A 17,736-nucleotide genomic window follows, 5' to 3' on the forward strand; every position below is an offset into this window, starting at 1 on the left:
TTATTACATGAAATTTTCACTAGGGTTGTTACAGAGCCCTCCCTCTTAGGGGACACCATCCTCAGTGTTCAATCAAACATATACCTCAGCATCCTGTTGAAAGAAGACATATTACTCGTGGAGCTTTATAACATAGCTCGATGTAGTATTTACAATGAAAGATTTGCTCAAAACAAAACATCATGACAACATGATAACATATCACATAGTGGAGCTTTATAACATAGCTCATGGTGGTATTTACATCCATATACATATGTACATATAGCAACATTACCACAAATATATACCAAAACATATATCAAATAATATACAAAAACATATATCAAAACATATACTAAACACCATATGTAAGAAAAACATCATATATCATATACCAAACCATCATAAATCATATATCAACCACCTTAAAGAATATACCAAACCACCATAAATAATATACCAAACAACCATATCGAAGTTGATTTGCCTCAACCAGTAAACAAGGAAGGATACATAGCCTGCATATAATCTGCCATCTCCCATGTAGCTTCATTGGGCCCAAAGTGCTTCCATTGCATTTTAACTTACTCGATTTCTCTGTTCCAAAGCATGAGCACCTTTTTCTACAATATACATTGAGCCTATGGCTAGAATTATCCATCTGGTTCCACTTGCAATACAGACCAGTCAATCACATGATCAACATCCTTAACATGCTTCTTAAGCAATGATACATGGAAAATACCATGGACTTTCACCGTCGAAGGTAGTGCAAGTCAATAGGCTAGTGGCCCAATCCTGTAAATAATGATGAAGGGTCCACAAAATGGTGGTGCTAGCTTAACCCATGATCCAATCCCCAAGGATCTCTTCTTCGATTTGATGTGCAAGTGCACCTATTCTGCGACCTAGAACTCCTTGAACAACCTGTTATGATCTGCGTAGCTAATCTGTCTATCATGTGTTACCTTTAGATTCTTCTTGATTACCTGCATTTATTGTTCCATTTCTGCCAACATATTTGGCCTAATCAACACTCTATTAAATGGATCACCCCACCTAATGAGAGTGTTACAACTCCACCCATACAATACCTCAAAAGGACTCATCCTCAATGACTCCTCATAACAATTTTCGTATGCGAACTCAACCATTGGAAGGTATTCTTCCCACTTCCATTGCTAATGAATCACATACATCCTCAACATGTCATCCAATATCCTATTGACCCTCTCTGTTTGTCCATCTTTCAGCGAATTAAAAGTTGTGATGAAGCCCAACTCTATGCCCAAAGATGCAAATAAATCCTTCCAAAACTTAGAAGTGAACATCACATCCCTACCTGACACACACCATGTAGTCTAACCACATCTCGGATGAAGACTTGTGCTATGTCACTACCTGAGAACGTAGACTTCACTGTAATGAAGTGTGCAACCTTTGTTAATCTATCCACAATGACCATAATGGAATCATGATGTTTCACTATCTTCGACAACCCTATGATGAAATGCACTGAAATGACCTCCCATTTCCACTCTAGAATTGAAATCGTATGTAGCAGTCCACCTAGAGGTTTACACTCTACTTTCACTCGCTGACAGTCAAAACACCTCGCCACAAACTCTGCTACATCCCTCTTCAAATTTTGCCAATAGTAAAATCTCTTCACCATTGTCACTGTCTTCTCATAACCTAGGTGACCTAAATAAGATTTCCTATGAAATTCACTCAAGATCACCTTCTTGAGCTCACTATTATCCAATACATATATCTTATCATAGAACTTGACCAATCCATACCTTGTGTGCCTGCACCTGTAGTTGTACCTACACCTATACTAGTAGCCTACTGCAACTTGTGCACAATATCCATATATGTAACATCATGTTGACCTTCCTGCAAGATCCTATCCTATAAGTCTATCCCATAGGAGCTCATGGCCGCCAAGTGATGTACCTGTACCCATCTGTTGAGAGCATCTGCCACTTTGTTCTCTTTACCTTTGATGTACCTAATCTCGAAATCAAACGCATTGAATGTGGCCAACCATATAGACTACCAGGGATTCAGATTCAGATGGTGAAGCAAATGCCCCAACCCAATATGATCACTCGTCAGCACAAACCTCCAGCCAAGAAGATAGTGTCTCCACATCTTCAATGCATGTATGATCGCTACTAACTCCAAATCATGTGTGGGGTAGTTTTGCTTGTGCTCATTTTGTTTTCATGACTCATAGAATACCACCTGTCGATCCTACATAACAACTCCACCAAGTCCTCTCCTTCAAGCATCTATGCATGCCACAAAATTTTGTCCATATCTGCAATCTATAACACTGGTGCATGTGTTAACAATTTCTCAAGTTGCTCAAAGCTAGCTTCGTACTCCTCTATCCATTCAAACATATTGCCTTTCCTTTGCAACGACGTAATGGGATAAGTTGTTAACGAGAGGTTTTTTGATGAACCTCATGTAATATCCTACCAAACAAATGAAATATCACACCTCATAAACACTCTTAGGAGCTACCCACTCCATGATGGCCCTTATCTTCTATGGATCTACTGCAATTCCTTCCTTGGAGACAACATGTCCCACATAGTGTACCTCAGTTTGAAAGAAACTACACTTGCTGAGCTTAGCATACAACTGATGCTCCCTCAACAACCTCAACATTAATGCTAAATGCTCAACATGATCTTCCTCATTTTTATAATACACCAGTATATCATCAATGAACACAATAACAAATTTATCCAAATATGGATGCAACAAAATATTAATCAAACACATGAATGTAGTTGGAGAATTAGTTAAACCAAATGGAACAACAACAAACTCATAATGCCGATACCTGGTCCCGAATGCAATCTTGTAAATGTCCTCTTCTTTGATGCCTACCTAATGGTATCTGGATCTTAGATCAACCTTTGAGAACATCATTGCTCCCTTCAGCTGATCGAACAAGTCATCAATCCTCAGAAAAGGGTACCGATTCTTGATAGTCACTTTGTCCAACTTCCTGTTGTCAATGCATAATCTGAGAGTACCATCTTTCTTCTTCAAAAAGAAGACCAGTGCACCTCAATGTGATACACTTGACCTAATGTATCCCTTATCCAACATTTCCCTTAACTACAACTTTAACTCAACCAACTCATGTGTGCTCATCATGTAAGGTGCTTTTGATGTTGGAGCTGCCCCTGACACTAACTCAATAGAATATTCTACTTCCCTATGAGCTGGCAACTATGAAATTCCCTCAAGAAACAAATTCCTAAACTATTGTAGAACTAGGTATCTGCTCAACACATTTTCATTCTCAACCTCCTTACCCTTATGACTAGACATGTGTACTGCAAATAACATACACCCTTTAATTCGACTACACTTTGCTTGCATAGCTATCACCATCCTAACTGATGTGGATTTCTTCTTTCCCTATAAGAGTCTTGGCTCTCCATTGTCATCAACACACTCAATGGCTTTGTCATAACAATATACCTTGTTTCTATGAATATACAACCAATCCACGCCCAACAACATACTGATAGAAAACATAGATCAATGACTTGAAAATCACCCTCTTCAAGGGGGCAACCTCATTTACATTACACAAATGAACAATTCTTCGATGATACAAATGACTAAACCTCCTTTCTATATATAGGAGTCTAACGGATCATAGTATAATCAAAGTCGACATAAGAATAATAATATAAGGGCACAACAATAACAATAGTGGGCTTCTCTAGGGCACATTAATAACAATATGGGGACAATAGGGGCACGATAATAACAAGAGGGGCTATAATGACAATAGTAATGGGGGAATCACTAGTATTATAGGGACCTAACATGCCCCTCTCCTTAAAAAAAGTGTTGTCCTCAATGCTTGAGTAGTTTTAGATGCTTCTGTATAAAATTCTCATTGTCCCATGTGGAATCTTCAGTGGGTAAGTTCTTCCACTTGACGAGATACTCTGAAATTGATTGATTTCGTAGCTGTCAAGTTCTTATTTCTATGAACGCTTTCGATTCCAATAGAATTTTTCCTTCCTCATCAAGTTCTGGAAATATTTTTTGAACTATGAGCTTGTCACCTATAACCTTCTTTAAGCATGAAACATGGAAAATTGGGTGCACTTGTGAAGCTACAGGAAGCTCCAATTTGTATGCCATAGTACCAATCTTTTGCAACACCTTGTATGGACCATAATACTTTGGTGATAATTTAATATCCTTCTTAGCTTGCTTTAGGGACATTTGTTTATATGGTTGTAGTCGTAGGAATACACAGTCACCTACATCAAAACATCTTTCACTGTGATGTTGATCTGGCTGTTGTTTCATTCTATTCTGTGCCAAAGTGAGGTTATCCTTTAAGATTTGGAGAACTTGTTGTTGATGCTCAATGTGATATTCCACTACTTGAACATTTGAAATTTCTCTTAAATATGATGTGATGGATGGTGGATGATATCCATAAAGTTCCATAAATGGGGTCATTTTTGCTGTAGTATGGAAGGAAGTGCTATACCACCTTTCAGCTAGAGGTAACCATTTGACCCATTGTGTATGTTTATCAAAGACAAAGCAACAAAGATATCCTTCCAAACATTTGTTTACTATCTCAGTTTGCCCATCAAATTGAGGATGATAAGATGAGCTGTCAGCTATATGAGTACGGAGATAAGAAAATAATTCTGTCCAAAAATTTCTTATGTAAATGGGATCTTTGTCACTTACAATAATCTTTGGGTTTCCATGTAGCTTTCGAATTTTCTCCATAAATGCAGTAGAAACTATACTAGCTTTAAATGGATGAGATAATACACAAAATGGTGCATACTTGGTAAGTTTGTCAACTACCACTATGATGACACTCTTTCCTTCTGAATTGGGTAACCCTATGATAAAATCCATTAAAACATCCTCCCAACGTTGGATTGGAATGGATAAAGGTTGTAATAGACTTGGGGTCTTAATTGTTTCAACTTTATTTTGTTGGAAAACCAAACGTTCTTCCACAAAATTTTGAATATATGATTTAAGGCCATCCCAAAAAAAATCCTTCTTAACCCTATGGTAAGCTTTTATAAATCCCGAGTGCCCTCCTAAGGAAGAAGTGTGCACTACCATAAGAATATTTTTTTTTGTGTTGGGAACAATTACATACGTATAAGCAATCTTTGTAGCATAACGAATCATTTTTCTAGCTAAATGTATTAGATGTAATGGGATCTTGTTGAAAATTTGAATGAGTGCCCACACTTCTTCGTCATTCTTCCATTCATCCCTTTCATGGATATCCAGTCTGGTTGGATAATGGAAATGGCACAAAGAAATGCTTCCACATCCTCATCCTTTCTTGAGAGTGCATTTGCCACAACATTTTCCTTCCCATTTTTGTAGATGATTTCAAAGTCATAACCCAACATCTTTGTGACCCATTTTTGCTGCTCTTCTGAAGATAATCATTGTTCTAAAAGGTATTTAAGACTATCATGATATTTTTTTACCTTGAAGTGTCTTACCATTATGTAGGGTCTCAATTTCTTAAGTGCATGTAGTATTGCCAACATTTCCTTCTCATAAATAGCTTTGTGTAAATACTTTCCTTTGATTGGACGACTTTCGAAAGCAATGGGTCTTTCTTCTTCCACTAAAACAACACCAATTCCATTTTCTGAGGCATCACATTCCATGATAAAGGTTTTTGTGAATTCCAGTGTAGCTAAGACTGGTGCTTGGAACATTGCCTCTTTAAGATGTTCAAAGGCCTTTGTTGCTTCTGGAGTCCATAAAAATGCATCTTTCTTCAATAATGTTGTTAGAGGTGCTGCTATTCTCCCATAATTATTAACAAACTTGCGATAATGCCCTGTCAACCCGAGAAATCCATGGAGATTCTTTATGGATGTGGGGATTTTCCATTCCTTAATGGATTTAATTTTTCTATGGTCTACCTTAACCCTTTCATGATATACAATATGACCCAGATATTCCACATCTTGTACTCCAAAGGAACATTTGGAGATTTTTGCATATAATTGTTTCTCCTCCAATAGTTTGAGCACCTTGTCAAAATGTTGAACAATATCCTTCCAAGACTTGTTGAAGATTAGTATATCATCAAAAAATACTAACACAAATTTTCTAATGAAGGGTTTGAAAATGGAATTCATTAAACCTTTAAATGTAGTTGGTGCATTGGTAAGGCCAAAAGGCATGAACAAAAATTCATAATGAGCCTCATGATCCAAGTGGATATTGGTGGCCACCCACCAATTGCACTTGGACCCCCACCATTGCTTCTTTCAGTTTTTCAGTTTCCTTAATTGTAGCATAGTTTACTATTTTTAGCAGTTTTTCGGGTCCTAAACTTTCGGAGCCATTTTGAGGCCCTAAAATACGTCTTTTTGGAAATCTACCGCTAGCAATTTCCTATCTAAAATTGTCTTTTTCATTGTAGTCCTCGGAGATAACTTTCCAATGGGTTATCATGTGCATCAAATGGAGATAATATGGCCAAGTCATGACCCCAGGAAGTTGACTGCCCAACTCACCCCAACGAGGCCCATAAACTCTTGGTGTTACATCTCCTCGGGTTAGGGTTTTGGTTGTTAATGGGTTTCCTCTTATTGTTCAATAATAAAAAAGGCCCTTGAGACTCATTGTAAGGTAGTTTAGAGGCATGTAGCTGCCACATCTCTTCTCAGAGATAAACTACCATCGCCTTAGCTGGTGTATTTCCATTTTTGTTTGTAAGCATATTTCAATATTTTACATTAATGAAATGAAGTATTATTTCTACTACATCTCTGTGTTTATGGTTATCTCTATAATTTGTTGTGTTCCTGTTTAAATCTAGATCAGTGGTATCAGAGCGGTTTACTTTTTTTCTTTGTTTTTCTTTGCATGTCCCCAACGAGGTCGAGATATAAGGAGTTAGGGCTTGAATGGGTCGAACCTTTGCAAGACTAGCCTTGCAAATCCTGATGGCCTCCCATCGTGGATGAAAAGAAAGATGAGGGAGTAGGAGATCCTATCAAAATCTTGCTCGAAGAAGCCCTCGAGCGACAAAGGAACACGATGATGGAAAACATTTCCCAGATCCTTCAGCGACTACCCAGGGGCGACGCATCGACTTCCAACAGCTACTTTGGAAATGCCACACCATTTAAGGTACAAGTTAATTTTGAAATCCCCATATTCGAGGGCCAGATAGACACAGATGTTGTTGATAAATGGTTAAATCTGCTAGAGGGTTATTTTTCTGTTCATGATTTTTCTAGTTGGGAAAAGATTATTTTCGCTCTTCTCAATGCAGCCCCCACGTCAGGGACTAGTGGGAAACCTACTGCGAGTATAAGGATGAAAGTACAGGCTCAATATTTTCAGCTGCACCCACTGGGAATTCATTCTAGGATGCCATCAAGGAGTAGTACTACCCGGTCGGAAGCTAAGAGGATCAATACATAAAGTGGACCACACTGCGGCAGGGAAGGGACCAAGATGTGCCAGAGTTTACCAATATTTTCCATACCCTTCGCACAAAGTTGGGTATCAAGGATTTGAAGTAGCATTTGGTACTCAAATACCATGGTTGCCTGCATAGGTACATCCAAGAAGAAATAGAATTCCTGAACATCTCCTCGCTTGGCACGGCATACCGATATGCTGTCAAGGTCGAGAAAAAGTTTAAACAAAAGAAGCAAGACTTTGAATCTGTGAATCTGAAGCAAGGGAAAGGTGCCCCCAAACTACAAAACAAAGGACAAAGCCAAGGCAGGGTGGCCCAAGACAACCTACCAAAGCTGCAAGAAAAGAACAGTGTTGCGAAGCCAAAAAAGGACACGGGAAAGTGGTGTGAGTTCCATAATAGCTCCACTCACAACACGAGTGTTGGGCCAAGCAGTCACTAGTGGGTGAGCTAAAGGTTTTAGAATCAGATGCAAGTTCTGACTTTGAGTCAGAATCCAACAAGACAAATGACAAAGGGAAGCAGATTATCGATGCGGAGCCCAACCCCATTGTTTCCACCATGAAGATCGAGAAGGAGGAACCCGAAGATCTGGAGGAGGAGGAGCATCTCTTCCACTCCTAGTTATGGGTAAAGGACTCCCCGCTACAGTTCATTGTCAACAACGGGAGCCAAAATAACCTCATTTTGGCAGAGGTCATGAAACGGCTAGGCTTACCGACCACAGCACATCCACAACCGTACACCATCGGGTGGCTTCACCAAGGAAAGGATAATTGCATGAGCCAGTAGTGTCGCCTTCCATACAACATCAAGCCCTTCACGGATGAGGTATTATGTGACATTGCTCCCCTAGAAGTTTGTGATGTATTATTAGGACAACCATACTTGTGGAAGCGACATGATGCGTATGAATCAAGGCCCTATGCTATTATTGTTACTTTGGGAAATAAGTTGTACAGGATACTGGAGGTAGCATTTCCTACCATCATCTCTTTGGTTACTACAAAATAATGTAGTAGGCTCATTTCCAAAACTGGGAAATTTGTTTTCTTGATGATACGTCCTCAAGGAAAGAAGAAGACAATGGCCAAGACCTCTAGATAGGGCCCCTCTGCACAACAACTACAAATGGACAAGGTCATGGAGGAGAACGAGGACATCTTCACCTCCCTTGCAGGGGTTCCTTTGCACTGTTAGGTCAAGAACTCCATCGGTCTGACCCCAAGTGCATTGTTGCCCAATGTACCAATCTATCGGTGCTCCGTTATGGAGAATGATGAAATCAAGAGGTAGATTCAGGAGCTGCTATAGAAAGGTCACATCCATCTAAGTTCATCACCCTGTGGGAGCCCGATCGTGTAGGCACAAAAGAAGGATGGGACTTGGAGACGCTATATTGACTATCAGGCACTGAACAAGATCACTGTCTGTAATAAGTACCCAATCCCACAGATTGATGATCTCCTAGAGCAACTGAAGGGGAAAAATATTTCAGCAGGATTGATTTGAAGTCAGGATATCACCAGGTACCAATTGAACCCTCTGATGTGTGGAAGACTGCCTTCAAAGCAAATGAGTGCCTTTTCAAATGGTTGGTTATGCCTTTCAGATTGATGAATGCTCCTACAACCTTCATGAGGCTAAGGGATGACATCTTGTGGCCATTCACCAACTCATTTGTAGTGGTATACTTGGATGACATCCTAAAATTCAGCTAGAGTTGGGAAGAGCACCTCCACCACATCCGACAAGTTCTCCAAACACTGTGGCAACACAAGTTATGTGCCAATTTGGAGAAATGCACTTTTGGCATGACCCAGGTTCAGTATCTAGGATACATTATTGATGAATAGGGGGTGCATGTGGATCTAGATAAGATCCAATTCATTCGGTATTGGCCATCTCCTACCACTCTGATAGAGCTCCATAGCTTTCTAGGTCTTGCCAACTTCTACCGCAGGTTCGTGTTGGGTTTTCTCATATCACTTGGCCCTTGAGTCAAGTCACCAAGGGAGGAGCAAAATAAAAATTATTTTGGTCTAAATCTCAATAGAAGGCATTCAAAGAGTTGAAGGATCGCCTCTACTCGACACCAGTGCTCGCATTACTAGACTTGAAACAACCATTTGAGGTCGAGACTGATGCCTCTGACTATGCTATTGGGGCCATCCTTACTTAAGACGGGCATCTAGTGGAATCTCACAGTGAGACACTTTCAAACACAGTTCGAAAGTATCCCACTTATGATGAAGAGATGTATTCCATTTTGCAGGCCCGTCGACAATGTACGCATTACATTTTGGGGAAGGAAACGGTCATCCACACAGACCACCGACCCCTATAGTTCATACAGACCCAAGGGAAATTATAGAAAGATTTCCATCAGAAGTGGTCCACATACCTGCAACAGTTCCATTTGAATATAAAGTATAAGAAGGACAACACCAATAATGTTGCAAATTGCCTTTGTCGACCACCGATCATGGCGTTAACCACCGTGCTCAACTCTTGTGGGCACGAGACTTCTGATTGGCCACTTTTCTACATAAGTGACCCATAATTTAGCCACACATACTAGACACTCTTGGAGGGTCATCATGTTCTAGATTTTCACCTCCAGGATGCCATGTTATGCTACCTAGGTCACCTTTGTGTTCCTTCAAGCAAGCGTGCCAAAATGATTTGTGAATCATGCTACAGTCGAGCTGTTGGGCATTTCGGGGTCGAGAAAACAGTGGCAGTACTGCAGAAGTATTTCTATTGGCTAAATTTTCGAGAGGATGTCAGGAAGTACATCAGATCATGCACTGCTTGTTCCATTGCCGAACCTATGATCAAGAAACAAGCCCTTTATACCCCGCTTCCTACCCTTAGTCGACCTTGCGAATCCATCTCCATCGATTACATGTTAGGCCTTCCTTCCACTAAGCATGGAAACGACTGTGTTTTTGTGGTCGTTGATAGGCTCTTGAAGATGGCCACTATGGTAGTCTGCAAGAAGAATATCATAGTAGAAGCCACTGCTAAACTCTTCTTTGAACGAGTGTGGGTACACTTTGGTGTCCCACAGTCTATCATCTTAGATTCAGACAGCAGACTCCTCAATACATTTTGGTCCAGTCTCTGGTCGATGCTGGACACCAAACTCACTAAGTCCACATCCTTCCATCCTCAAACTGATGGCCAGATAGAGGTTGTCAACAGGATGATCGTACACATTATGCGCATGTACAACTCAAAGCATCCATGCACATGGGATGAGAGCCTCCCCTATATTCAGCACAGCTACAATAGGGCTCTCCACAACTCGATTGGCCACAACCCTTTTCAGGTGGGCTTGGGATTCCAGCCACTATGTCCCATTGATGTGGACATGCGATTTGCAGCTACTCACACAGATTCAGCTCATGTCCAGTCTAAAATAGATAAGGAAAACAACTTCATTAAGCACATCCAATATATTTGCCAGTAGGTCCATGACATTCTAGAGAAATCAAATGCCAGGTAGAAGTAGCTACATGATCAACATCAGGTGCCACACAAGTTTTAGGTGGGCGACAAAGTCTAGTTGCATTTTCAAAAGGAACACCTTACCGTAGCCTATCAGAAACTCAGACCACTCTGATATGGTCATTACACCATTACCAAGGCTATGGGAGACAATGCATTTGATCTCAGCATTCCCCCATTCCTTGGCCTGCAGCCAGTGTTTAATGTGGACCGCCTTTGGCCATACTTTCCACCATTGCTAGACACATCCGACATTGTAGAATAGCTCACACCCACAGAGTTGAATCCAGATTGCATGGAACAAGCTGCAACTGATCGCATCATGGACACATAGATCAAGCACTCTCTCTAGTATAATATCCATCTGTATCGAGTTGTCCAAGGAGGCCAACTTCTTCACTAGGGAAAGTGGTTCACTAGGGATCAAGTTCAGTAGAAGTTTCCTCATCTCATGGAGGAACTCAACGCAACAGGGACCATTGCGTCCTAAGGGGGGAGGAATGATCCAGGTGGATATTGGTGGCCACCCACCAATTCCACTTACACACCCACCATTTCCTCTTTCAGTTTTTCAGTTTCCTTAATTGTAGCACAATTTACTATTTTTAGTAGTTTTTCAGGTCCTAAACTTTCGGAGCCATTTTGAGGCCCTAAATGAGTTATCATGTGCATCAAATGGACATAATATGACCAAGTCATGACCCTGGGAAGTTGGCTATCCAACTCACCCCAATGGGGCCCATAAACTCTTAGTGTTACATCTCCTCGGGTTAGGCTTTTAGTTGTTTAGGGTTTGCTCTTATTGTTCAATAATAAAAAGCCCCTTGAGCCTCATTGTAAGGCAGTTCAGAGGCATGTAGCCACCACATCTCTTCTCAGAGATAAGTTACCATTGCCCTATCTATTGTATTTCCATTTTTGTTTGTAAGCATATTTCAGTATTTTACATTAATGAAATGAAGTATTATTTCCACTGCATCTCTGTGTTTATGGTTATCTCTGTAATTTGTTGCATTCCTGTTTAAATCTGGATCACCTCATGAGTTCTAAATGTTGTTTACAGAATGTCTTCAGTCTTCATTCTGATTTGATGATATCCTTAATGAAGATCCAATTTTTTGAAGTAAATTGATCCATGCAAATCATCCAATAATTCATGATTGATAGTAATGGGAAATTTATCTTTAATAGTGAGCTTGTTGATCTCCCTATAGTTCAGACACATGTGCCATGATCCATCCTTCTTGTGCATCAATACTACTAGAGCAGAGAAAGAACTTTGACTAGGTTGAATTATACTAGCCTCTAGCATTTTTGCAACCATGCGTTCAATTTCACACTTTTAGGCATAGGGATATTTGTAAGGCCTGATGTTTGGAGGAGCACTTCCTGGAATAAAATGAGTAGTATGATCATGATCATGAATAGGTGGGAGGCCCCTGGGAGTCTCAAATACCTTGGAATGATTGTCCAAGACTGTTTGGAGATCTAGAGAAATAGATGATTTCGATGTGGGAACCTCTAGAAAGCATAATTGTGCAATTATGCCTCGTTTTCCTTTTTTAGAAGCTTTGTCATTCTATTAGAGCTGATTATCTTTCTTGGTTTCCTTACGATACCCCTTAATTCAAATTCCTTTCCTTTCGAACAAAATTTCATGAAAAGTTCTTGAAAATTAAAAGCTATTGTACGCAAGGATTGCAACCATTGGACTCTTAGTACAACATTAGCACCGCCCATTGGAATGGAAAGAATTGGGCTATTCAATACATATTCTCCCATGGATAATTTGATATTATGGTACTTTCCAGAGCAATTTATGGTTCCTCCACTTGCAAACATCACTTGACACTCTGGTGCTAGATATAGGAATCAATTCAATTCCTTGGCTATCCTACAATGAATAAAAGTATGGGTATTACCCAAATCAATCAACACTATTACCTTCTTCTTCTTGATATGTCCTTCTACCTTGATAGTTTTAGGAGTTGTAATTCAAGCCAATGCATTACACGATATGGTTGGATTCATTTCTTCTTTCTCTAGGGTTTGTTCCTGGTGTATATCCTCTTCTTTTGATGTTTTTTTTACTTTTCTTCCTCCTCTTCACAATCTATGTAAAATAATTTCTTCTCAGCACACATATGACCTTTAGTGTATTTTCTATCACAACTATAACAAATCCCTTTTGCTTTTTTTTCTTCCAACTGTTGTGGTGTCAACCTTATAGTTTGTGGAAGGCTAGGGGAAAAAAAATTCCATCTTTATAGTTGTGAGTGGTAGGCTTCCTTGTTGCCATAGTATTACTTTCCATTTTTTTCCCAACCTGAATGCCTTCTCCAATGAATCAGGTTCCCAAAGGTGAACCTCATGTTGGATGTTATCCTTTAAAGTCCCTATGAACACATCAATCCTATACTCCTCTGGAATATTTGTTACCCTTATATTCAATTTTTCGGAATCCTCAATGTGATCCATAATTGAACCCTTTTGTTTGATATTTATCAATTGGCTAAAAAAGGTGTTTCTTTTTGTATCCTCATAATGTGCTATCATTTCTTCGGTAAAAATTGCCCAAGTGACAAATTTTTTACGAGAGAAAAGCCATCGATACCATATAAACTAATTTGGTTCCAAATATAAAGTTTCAATGTGTACCCTTTTGTGTGTTTTGCATATTAGGGAGATTGAAATATTTCTCCATCTGTAGTATCCATGTTACGGGATCCTTGTCATCAATCTTCCTTATATCAATCTTTGGAACATGGTGGGTCTTTAATCCAACGTTAGAGTTTATGAAATCATGATTAACATTTATTTTGTTCTCATCATGAGTTTCCTTTACTACCCTTTCACCATTAGTAAACATTTCTTGTGGCAACTTTGTCAAATCTATCTTCAAATCTTCCATTTTGCCTCCCATCTTAGCTTCCATGCCTTTCTTTAAACCATCCATCTTAGCTTCCACGTCATTCATCTTAGCTTCCATGCCTTTCTATAAACCACCCATATTATCTTCCATGCCATCCATATTAGCTTCCACGCCTTTCTTTAAACCATCCATCTGTTGGCATTATGATTCTGGTATGGCTCTATGTTACAGATGTTTTACTTGATGGCAACACCCTCAAGCGGCAATGCTCCGATCAGGCTCTCAAAAGGTTGAAAATTAAGAAGTACGTAGGAGAATAGTTCAGAAGATCCGTACACGCAGGTACACCGTGAAGGAACTGCGGCCACCCACGCAAGTCACCCGTTCAGAGGGTGCGTACCCCCAGTTTCACTTACTTCAAGGCAGAGAAGCGCGTTCACGTGGGGTTTCCTATGTTTGGCCTGTGGTATTTAGCCCGCCGCTCTTGATTCTATGGTTTTGGCCCGTGGTATTGTTTTATATTATTATTATTATTGAGCCCCATGTTTTTGGGCCCCTTGTATTGGTTATCTATGGAATTGATCCATGATTTTAGGAGGAGCTTGCCTATATAAAGCAAAGGAGATCATTTGGCTATGTATCTTTTGCAAATTGAATATCTTAAGATCTGAAATATTGGGTTATCATTTAAAAGCTTGATCTATATGAAAGAGAGGTTGAAAGCGAATCTGAGAAGGGTGATCTCTCGAGCGCATGATCAGATCTGGGCATCTGACTAACTGTGGCACACTGGTGAACTACCAATTCGGCCCTAATCAGAAGTATGCAGGTGATTAACGGTGCAAGTGCATGGGTACACAAAGGAGAAACAGGAAAGTTGCGTGGGTACACAGAACAGAAGAAGGGGCACTGCGTGGGTACGCAGAACAGAAGAAGGGGCACTGCGTGGGTACGCAGAGCAGAAGAAGGGAAACTGTGTGGGTACGCAGTGCGACAGAGGTTCAGGTGCGTACGCACAGTAAAGGTACGCGGCGCGATAGTGTCTATGAGTGTGTGGCTACAGTAACAGTACGCGACGTGATAGTGTCTTTGGGTGCGTACCTACTGTAACAGTACGCAGCGTGATTGAAGAAGCAGTGCGTGGGCACGCGGTGCAGCAAAAGGCTCTCTGCGGGTATACACAGGGAAGCAGAAGGTGAAGTGCGTACTGACGCAGGCCAGAGAAGGAAAAACTGCGTATCTGTCTTAAGATCTTCTGTTGACTGAATATTTCTGTTGATAAGGTGTTCTGGGTTTAGTTCTGTTATTGTTGATCTGGTTACTGCAGTTGACTGTGTAATTTATATGTACTTGATGATCATTTGATGCTTATGGATCTAGTTTGAAAATTTATGAAAAGTGGTCCTTGTAAGAAAAGAAGTAGGGGGTTGTAGCTCCCTTCCAGGAAAGACTGGAAAACGAGAGAGAGTTGTAGCTCTCTACAGGTTGCAGCCTGTGTACTGGTAAAGGACTGCACCAATACAAAATCATTGTAAAAGGAGTTTCTTATTTGAAAGAATATAGAGACATATTGCAGCAGGTGGTTTTCACCCACATTGGGTTTCCACCTTATATTTGGTGTTCTTTGGTGTGACTATCTATTTTTCTTGTTCATGCTCATTATTTTATGGCACTGATATGCAAAAATAATTCAAAGTATAAATAAGGAAGATTTGTTAAAAAGAACTTGATAATACTGATTCACCCCCCCTCTCAGTATTATTTCCAACAATTGGTATCAGAGCAAGTCCTTTGGAGAAGCTTGATCGCTTGAAGGTAGATCATTCATCATGAACAACTACGAGAGGGAAGCATCAATCAGGCCACCAATTTTTGATGGGACAAACTTCAATTATTGGAAGGTAAGAGTTACTGCCTATCTTCAATCTCTTGGTACAAAAGTTTGGGATATCATAGATACAGGCTACACTTTTCCTTCAACTACTCCTACAGATACGGCCGAAAAGAAGAAATATGAAACAAATGCTAAAGCAGTCAATACTTTCCTGGGATGTTTATCTCAAACAGAATTCGTAAAGGTTATGCAATATAAATCCGCAAAATAAATATGGGACAAGATTGTCTTGAGCTACGAAGGAGATGAACAGGTAAAGCGTGCTAAACTTCAAACTCTCAGGATTCAGTATGAGAATCTCAGGATGTATAATGATGAAAGTGTGGCTAACTATTTTCTTCAGGTAGATGAGATTGTTAATTGCATGAAAAACTTGGGTGAAGAAATAAAAGAGGCTATTGTGGTTGAAAAAGTTCTAAGATCATTGTCCCCCAAGTTTGAATCTAAAGTGTCTGCAATAGAAGAAAAGGAAAATCTACGAATTCTTACTATGTCTCAGCTTCACGGAATTCTAACTGCTTATGAAATGAGAAAGGGAGGTCCTTCAGACAGAAGAGAAGCTGATTTCAAGGCTTCAGGCAAAGGAGATTATTATGAAGCAAGTCACGTGCCAGAAGAAGAAGAAGTAGAATCAAATTTTGTCAAAAATTTTCAAAGGGGTTCTGGAAGGTTCAGAGGTAAGTTACCTTTTAAATGCTTTGCTTGTGGAAGAGTAGGTCATTATGCTGCAAAATGTCCTTATAAGGATAAAGGAAAAGAACCTGCTAGATGGAACAAGAAACAGAGTGCAAATAAGAAAAGCTACTACACTCATGAAGATAGTGATGGTCTATCAAATAGTGATGAAGATGAACGAGGTAATGACTATAAACTGTTAATGGCATTTGAAGATGATGATTATATGGATGCTATAGATGTGGATAGCCTTTATGAAGAAATTACTAGACTCAAGAGATGTATAGAAGAAAAGAATATGATCATTGATACTCTACAATTTCAAATTGATGAAAAGGAAAAACATCTTGAAAAATTAGAAGGTGAAATTGTTGGTCTTAGAAAAGAGATTGAGAAAACAAAAACTATTAATCTCAAGTTTGTCAAAGGATCTGAAACCTTGGATGAGATTATCAATGTACAGCGTTCTCCACTAAACAAGACAGGTCTGGGCTATAATGGAGAAACTTCTCAAGCATCCACCTCAAAAAGTTATCTTGATGCAGCAAGAAGGAATGAGCAAAAGCACAATGGAGACCATGAGGTAAAGCAGGGATGAATTGCAAACAGAGACTATCAGGGGCAATCTGTCTTAAGGGTGAATAAAAGCTACAACCAGCCACAGGTAAAATCTTCTCAATTTGGTTCAAGAATGGATGACAATAAGAATTACAATCATTTGGCCGGTAGATTTGATAACCGCAGAAGTTTCTTCAATGGACATTGTTTCTCTTGTCATAACTTTGGTCACAAAGCAGCTCAATGTGTTGCATATAAAACAATCATGACTAGAGAAGCTCAAAAACAAAGAAGTATGACCGCGATTACAAAAAGGACCTATAACAACTTTTCGGCTCTTGAAAATGAAGTTGAATGTTCTATTTGCAATAACTTTGGTCATGAAGACTCCGAATGCAGGAGCAGGTTTCAGCAGACAAAGGAACAAGCCTCAAGCACCAAAACGTGGAGAATAAAGGAACCACAAACAGAAAGATGTGGGATAGCATTTTATGCAGAGGGACAGGAAAATCTATGGTACATTGACAGTGGATGTTCGAAGCATATGACAGGTGATAAAGAAAAACTTGAGTCATATTCTGCTCTAGAAAAAGGAAAGAAAGTTTCTTTTGGAAATGATACTCCTGCAACTATAAAGGGAAAAGGCATTGCTCAGTTAAAAGAAAAGGTTAAAGCTGGAAATGTTTTGTATGTTGATGGATTGAAGCATAATCTTCTAAGTGTTAGCCAGATGTGTGATCAAAGAACCGA

Source organism: Pinus tabuliformis, chromosome 4_2 (assembly GCF_031772625.1).
Source record: "Pinus tabuliformis cultivar Carrire ecotype Pingquan chromosome 4_2, CPIR1, whole genome shotgun sequence".
Taxonomy (NCBI): Eukaryota; Viridiplantae; Streptophyta; class Pinopsida; order Pinales; family Pinaceae; genus Pinus; species Pinus tabuliformis.